Genomic DNA, 8,229 nt, shown 5'->3' with positions numbered 1-8,229 from the left:
GAAAGAAAGAAAGAAAGAAAGAAAGAAAGAAAGAAAGAAAGAAAGAAGGTAAAATAAAATAAAATAAAAAAGTAAAATAAATTAAAGTTATTAAAATAAAAATTATTATTATGAAAAAAAATTTTTAAGTAAAAAAAAAAGAAAAGGGACAGACAGAACCCTAGGACAAATGGTAAAATCAAAGCTATACAGACAAAATCACACACAGAAGCATACACATACACACTCACACAAAAAAATAGAGATATATATATATATATATATATATATATATATATATATATATATATCATTGCTCCCAAAGTCCAACTCAATTTGGGATGATTTCTTGTCTATTCAGGTATTGCACAGATGCAGGGTACATCAAGTTTATTGTGGAGATTTAATCCACTGCTCCTGAGGCTTCTGGGAGAGATTTCCCTTTCTCTTCTTTGTTTGAACAGCTCCCAGGCTTCAGCTTTGGATTTGGCCCCGCCTCTGCGTGTAGGTTGCCTGAGGGCGTCTGTTCTTCGCTCAGACAGGACGGTGTTGAAGGAGCCACTGATTCGGGGGCTCTGGCTCACTCAGGCCAGGGGGAGGGGGGGTACGGATGCAGGGTGAGGCTGTGGTGGCAGAGGCCGGCATGACGTTGCACCAGCCTGAGGCACGCCATGCATTCTCCCGAGGAAGTTGTCCCTGGATCACGGGACCCTGGCAGTGGTGGGCAGCAAGGCTCCTGGGAGGGGAGGTGTGGATAGTGACCTGTGCTCGCACACAGGCTTCTGGATGGCGGCAGCAGCAGCCTTAGCATCTTATGTCCAGCTCTGGTGTCCATGCTGATAGCCGTGGTTCGCGCCCGTCTCTGGAACTCCTTTAAGTGGCACACTTAATCCCCTCTCCTCGCTCACCGGGAAACAAAGAGGCAAGAAAAAATCTCTTGTCTCTTCGGCAGCTCCAGAATGTTTCCCGCATTCCCTCCCGGCTAGCTGTGGCACACTAAACCCTTCAGGCTGTGTTCACACAGCCAACCCCAGTCCATTCCCTGCTCTCCGACTGAAGCCCGAGGCTCAGCTCCCAGCCCGACCCACCCCGGCCTTTGAGCAGACAAGCCTCTCTGGCTGGTGAGTGCCAGTCAGCACCGATCCTCTGTGTAGGAATGTCACCGCTTTGCCGTCTGCACCCGTTTCTGCACTCTCCTCCGTGGCTCCAAAGCTTCCCCTCCGCCTCACCCGCAGTCTCCACCCACGAAGGGGCTTCCTAGTGTGTGGAAACCTTTCCTCCTTCACAGCTCCCTCCCACTGGTGAAGGTCCCGTCCCTATTCTTTTGTCTCTGTTTTTCTTTTTTCTTTTACCCTACCCAGGTACGTGGAGAGTTTCTTGCCTTTTGGGAGGTCTGAGGTCTTGTTCCAGTGTTCAGTAAGTGTTCTGTAGGAGTTGTTCCACGTGTAGATGTATTTCTGATGTATTTGTGGGGAGGAAGGTAATCTCTGCGTCTTACTCTTCCGCCATCTTGAAGCCCCCTTGAGCTTTTTTTTTTTTTCCCTTGAGCTTATTTTAAACTAACTTATTTTATCATTACCAGAAGCATTGTAGTTATCATCTTAATATTAATGATTTAACTTTAGTTATATAGTTAGAATATCCTAGAGGATAACTGTCCAGTTGGTAAGTGGGATTATGAGTCATCATAGTCATCAGTTTATCTTTTATTCATTAAAATACAGTGCTTCAGCCTAATTATAGAAAACAGAAAGCCAACCTCTCAGCAGGATCTAAGATGGTTTCCAAAAATCTGCCTATAACATTTTGAATATAATTTATGTAAGAGCAAACATAAATTTTATATTTATCTTATTTCAAACTAGCATACATTCACTTCTTTAGTTTATGCTAGGTGAGTTAAACGATTTTCTATTTTCTTTTGTAAGTATAAAAATATTTCAAAAGTATTTTCTAAAAAATAAAATGATTCCTAAGGTCATTTAATGATATTTCAGAATATATGTTTATATTACCATATTCAAGTTCACCTTTGGTAAAGTGAGACCATTTTAATAGGTAATATTAACCCATCTATCCTCTCAATCCCACAAGGTAGGTAATGCTACTATCAGCAATTTAGAGGGAGAGAGTGACTTGCTGAAATCACACTTATTGTTATCAGACCAGCTGGGATTTGAATCAAGGTAGTTTGATGTCAGGGTCCCTGTGCCTAAACACCACACTCTGAATGCTTTGAAAAATTAAAGACAACACTTTCAGCAAATCTATGTCATTGAGTGTGTCAAGAATGAAACTTTACATGTACTCAAAGTGAAAATATGGTAGGAATAAGAATCACTGGAATTTTTTTTTAAGTTAGGGAATCTATATGTAAAGCACAAAACTATAATACTCATAGGAGATAATGAGCTAAGTAGTGATAAGCTAACTTGAATTATGGTCATAACTTTTTAAATACACCACCAAAGGCATAATTCATGAAAGAAATAATTGATAAGCTGAGCTTCATTAAAATTGAACACATGTACTCTGAGAAAACGTCAAGAAAATGTTAAGAGAATGAGAGGACAAGCCACAGACAGGGAGAAAATATCTGCAAAAGACACATCTGATAAAGGACTGTTATCCAAAATATACAAAGAATACTTAAAACTCAACAATAAGAAATCAAACAATCCAACTGAAAAATGGGCCAAAGAGCTTTACAGACTCCTCACCAAAGAAGAAATACAGATGGCAAATAAGCATATGAAAAAATATTCCACATCTAGGTCATTGGAAAACGCAAAGTAATATAATAATGAAATACAACTGTATACCTGTTAGAATGACAAAAGTCCAGAACACTGATAACACAAAATACTGACAAAAATATGAAGCAAAAGGAGCTCTCATTCATTGCTAGTGGAAATGCAAAGTGGTATGGCTAATTTAGAGGCATTTAGAAGTTTCTTGTAAAGCTAACATGCTTTTGCCAGATGATCCAGCAATAGTGCTCCTGGTATCTACACAAAAGAGTTGAAAACGTATGTCAGCTGAAGAACCCATACACGGATTTATGGATGATGTATTCATAATTTCCAAAACCTGGAAACAACTAAGATTCCCTTCAGTAGGTGAATGGTACATCTAGACAATGAAATATTATTCAGCACCTAAAAGAAATGTGCTATGAAATTATGAGCTATCAAGTTTTTTATCAAGCCAAATGAGATGTAGTAAACTTAAATGCATATAACTAAGTGAAAGAAGCCAATCTGAAAAGGGTACATTCTGTGTAATTTCGACTATATAATATTTGGGGACAGGAAAACTATGGCGACAGTAAAAAGATAAATGGTTGTCAGGTGTTGAGGCAGGGGATAGCAGAAATGAATAAGCTGAGCACAGAAGATTTTTAGGCAGTGAAACTACTCTGTATGATAATGTAATGGTGGATCCATGTGATTACATGTTTGTCCAAACCCATAGAATGTACAACACCAACAGTAAACTGTAATGTAAATTATGGACTTCGGGTGATTATGATGTGTCAGTGTAGGCTCATCAACTGTAACACATGTACCACTTTGGCAGAGGATGTTGATAATGGGGGAGGTTATGCATTTGTGGGGGCAAAGGACATATGGGAAATCTCTCTACCTGCAGCTTAATTTTGCTGTGTCTTAAACGTGCTCCAAAAGAAAAAAAGTCTTAAAAAAAAAGGTGAGACATCATACATAAAAATAGTCCATACATTCTAAAACTCAATAAATAATTAAATATTATGAGTCACTTATTTTACTGTAATTTTGAAAGCATTAGCAGTATTTTAATGAAATACCAGAAATTATAATTTGTTTAAACAGGGATGATTTAGAGTAACATCATTGAGATTTTCAAAGCACTTTTATATGTTTCTCTACAGTTAGGATAATGGAAGGATAATCAAATGTACATAACTAATTATAATGTATGAATTATAATCTGTTTCAAATTCAAACTTATATATTATTTTTAGAACTATGGCTATTGGGAGATATGACCAGACTTAAGCAAATGAATGAAGTTAAAGTGTTTTTTTTTTTTTTTGGTTTCTTTGTTTGTTTTTTTGGCTGCACTGCACGGCATGTGGGATCTTAGTTCCCTGGCCAGGGATCCAACCCGTGCCCCCTGCAGTGGAAGCACAGAGCCTTAACCACTGGGCTGCCAGGGAGGTCCCTAAAGTGTTTTGAATTTAACATAATTACTGGATATTTCTAGTAATCCTGATACAGGTTTTTAATACAAAAATTATTGCAGAGTAGTCATAAATAAATGAAAACCCATTACCATAATCCTGTATAAAAAAATGAAAGACCAAGCTAATTTCATTTCTGCATAAGCTGACCTATACATATTGTACATAGTGAAATTTTGTTAACAATACTTCAATGTGAGAGGGGCAGAATTAATCATTTTAGCTTAGGTTGATACAAAAGCTTAACAGTTAATTTAAAAATACAATATCAAAAATATGTGCAGTATGATTCAAATTGTTACAAATATAGATTTACATATCTTTCACAAAATATAACCACATATGAGTATATGTATATGCAAATATGTATCTGTACCTATATATCTGTATTTATAAACACAATCTTTATCAATGTCTATAGTAATAATTATAACTATATATTTGCAACTATGTGTATTTATATAACCATATGAATATATATAAGCCTATAATTAACATATACTTTAGTATATATATACTAATATATAGTGTATAAAATAATACATATATTATAGGTACAGATATATTTATATCTTAAGTAAATTAACCAACATTTTAATGTGTTTATCTTTGTAGAATGAAATTTCAGGTAAATGTTATTGCCTTCCTTATACATGCCTGATTTTCCTAAATTTTCTACAATAATTATGTACTACTTTTATTACTCAAAATGTTCTTTGTGGTTTTGCTAAGCACGACTTTCAAAGATCAACACATGTGAAGATGACGACTTTGACCACGTGATGGTGGAGAGGAAACATTTTTGATATATATGAGTTATCATTAAGATTCATTCAGCAAGTATTATCTTTTAATTTTAGAAAGGAGGAGAGAGAGACAGAGAGGCATATGGGGACAAGAGACATAGTGCTAGAAACAAAATGTAAATCATGGATCTCAACACTAGGAGAAAATTGTTAATCTATCCTATTTACATGCCTAATTCTAGCATCATAAAACTTAAAACTACTTTCATTAATTGAATTTTAAACTTCTGTGAAATCAACAGGGATTTTTTACCCTGCTTCTATAAGGGTAAATACAAATTGAAAAAAAAATTATCCCCATTAAAATAAAGGAAGATATTTGCCCCATTCCCTTTTCCTTGAGCATTTACATTAGAAAACCTGTAATTGTAAATTATTTCCAGGCTTCTTGAAAATGCATGTAAATCATTCCCAAAGCTGAATAACACTATTGCCCACTTATAGCTCAGGAATGTCTTTCTCAAGAAAATGGGAACCATCTCTTTGAAATGTAAGGAAGATAGAGCTCCCATCTCCTTGTTTCTGTGGGAGGTTAGGAGCCTAACTTCTGCAGGTGTCTTGCTCAGACTTGAGAAATACTTTTTTTTCTTTTAAATAAAGCCAATTGGCTAGCACAGGTGGTCACTCTAAATATGAAGTGAGCTTAGAATAAGCTCTGTGTCACAAACAGTGCCACCACCTCCTCCACTTGAGAGTTAGTCACTGTTTTTCTCGACAGCATGTCTGTAGTGGGTTGTATCTGGTTGGCTATGAAAAGGGTGATATTTTTCTCTGCCTTTGCAATTTCTTAGTGGATTGCCTGCAAAGCTCATCACCTTCTAGTTCAGTGCTTATTCAGTAATAAAACTGTTTCATTTTTCTTGTACATTTGTGGAAAGGAATTCTCCTTTGGGAGGAGATTTTGTTTTTAATTATATTTCCCACAACACTTCCTATTGTTAATGAATTTCAGTTATTTGTCTTATGATATAATAATGGTGAGGTTTTTTTTTTTAATTTCTTGAATTTACTCTTTATGGAAATCTCCATAGTGTCAAATATTTCCAAAACATGCATTGTAAACCTTGAACTGTCAGAATTTGTATATGTATCATCTTAACTAAGTCTGCTTTCGTTTTTAATTACATCGGCTCATGGAAATAAGACAGTATCATGGAAGAAAAAATAAAGTATCTTAACAGCAAAAGTGTAATAGTTCACAGGGCCTAAAATACAATATAATTTTTCCTTTTTCTTATTAGCTAGACAATAGCGATTTGTTACAGTATTTTTTCTCTGAATTTACTTTTATTTTTTGTATCACTATTAATAATCAGTGTATGCAGTTAACCAAGGCAGCAGATGTGATGTCCTCCTAAGAGACAGTGAAATCACTTGAGACATGACTTTCCATTGCCATTATTTGTCATTTTTCATTATGTTTGAGACAATATTATGGTGTTTAAAATTAATATTCACAGATAAAGGAACCATAGTGACAATAACAGAGTTCTTTAAAACAGATTTAAAAAGATTGAAGTCACAGAACTCTGTATATTAATTATTTGATTAGAATGTACATTCCCATCAAAACCTACTCAGGCAGCAGGGTCAAGAGTTGTGGAGTCTCTAATGTGGAAACGTGCTTAGACCCTGATTTGAGTAGCAGCAAGAATGGTAACCAGTGTGTCTGGAGCAGTCTGCAAGGAGGGTAGCAGGTGATGTGTTTGGGATGAGATTAAGAGACCACGTGATACTGGGAATGTGGTTTGCTATTGCAATAACTTGTTTCTTTGGAGGAAAAATAAACTACTGGAACACTCTGATCAGAGGATTGGTAACAGCTGATTTCAAACATGCTCTCTGGCTATTGAAGATAGACTGAAGAGGACCATGGATAAAAGTAGGAAGACCAATTAGACAGATATGTTAGTAATTCCAGGTGATGTGGGCCAGGTTGGTGGACTCAGTGGAGGTAGGAAGGATTCTGAATGTATTCAAAGGGATTAATGAAATGATAATCGTCTCTAACAGAGTTCTCGTGAGTATCAAATGAAATAATATGATTAGAGCATTTAGCACAGTGTTTGACAAATAACAAGATATTGGAGAATATTGGTGAATGGTGGTAAGTAATAACAGACAAGGGTGAATTTATGGTGAAACTAAGGAAGCATATGCTTCAGAACTCCTCACTTATGAAGGTCACTTCTAAGGCACTCTTATGTTTACAAATTTGTATGATTTTTCTTAAAGAGTCCCTCAAAATGGTATAAGATTCAGGCCACAAAATTTCCTTTGCCTCAGGAAAAGTTATGATAATAATAATAATAGAGGGAGAAAAAGAAAAGGAGAAGGAGGAAAAGAATAATAGTTACAAAACTAAGGACTGGGAAGATGAGCTGGAAAACTGTGCACCAGAGCAAAGTTTTTAAAAGGCTCAAGTGAGATATGTTAATTATAAATGTAAACATACATATTTGCAGCTTCTCAAGCTTATAAAGCATAGCTGAGTAATGTTTAAATTTTATCAATCATCTTATGAAGATGAGAGGTCTCTGATGAATTTTGCTGAAAATCAGTAACTAACCTTTTTCAAATTTAATGATATATAACGATTTTTAAAGCCTATTAGTTTTCAAGAATTAATGGGAGTGCTTATGGTGGAATCAGCATGATCGCCTAGTGTAAATACTGGGTTGAACATCTGGAATCTCTTCAAAATGTTAAAATTTCTCAGGACTGCTTGGTTGGTGGATATGCCTATTATCAAATACTTTTTCATTATGTGAAATAGTATTTCATCCAGAGATGGTCACCATTACTCGCAAAGATTAGCATTAATATGTGAAGAAGGTATTCTGATTAATTTTTAAGTGTATTGAGAATGTTTATGTATAATATTATATGCCAATTGATAAATAAAATTGAATTCATGAGTACAAAGGAAATTATATAACATTTTATAAAATGCTCTTATTTTGTTTGCTTTTCATAAAAACTGAAGGGGTAGCTATACTCTTCAATCTCTTTTATAAATAAGGCACTTGAGTTCATTAAATGACTTTCCCAAGCTCTTGAGAAAGAACATGGACAAGCCAGGAAAAGACAATTGTAAAAATTATAATTTTGTATCCTTTCTAACAGTTGTCTTTAAACTCATTTTATCTCCTTTTTCTTTCTGTCTTTAAGATGCTTCTTTTTAAGTGTATTTAGCCATTTTGCTCTGTTTTAAATGACACA

The sequence above is a fragment of the Monodon monoceros genome, unplaced genomic scaffold, assembly GCF_005190385.1.
Source record: "Monodon monoceros isolate NGI ecotype Baffin Bay Population unplaced genomic scaffold, NGI_Narwhal_1 Super_Scaffold_11, whole genome shotgun sequence".
In the NCBI taxonomy this organism is placed as follows: domain Eukaryota; kingdom Metazoa; phylum Chordata; class Mammalia; order Artiodactyla; family Monodontidae; genus Monodon; species Monodon monoceros.
Note: the sequence above shows the minus strand (reverse complement) of the source record.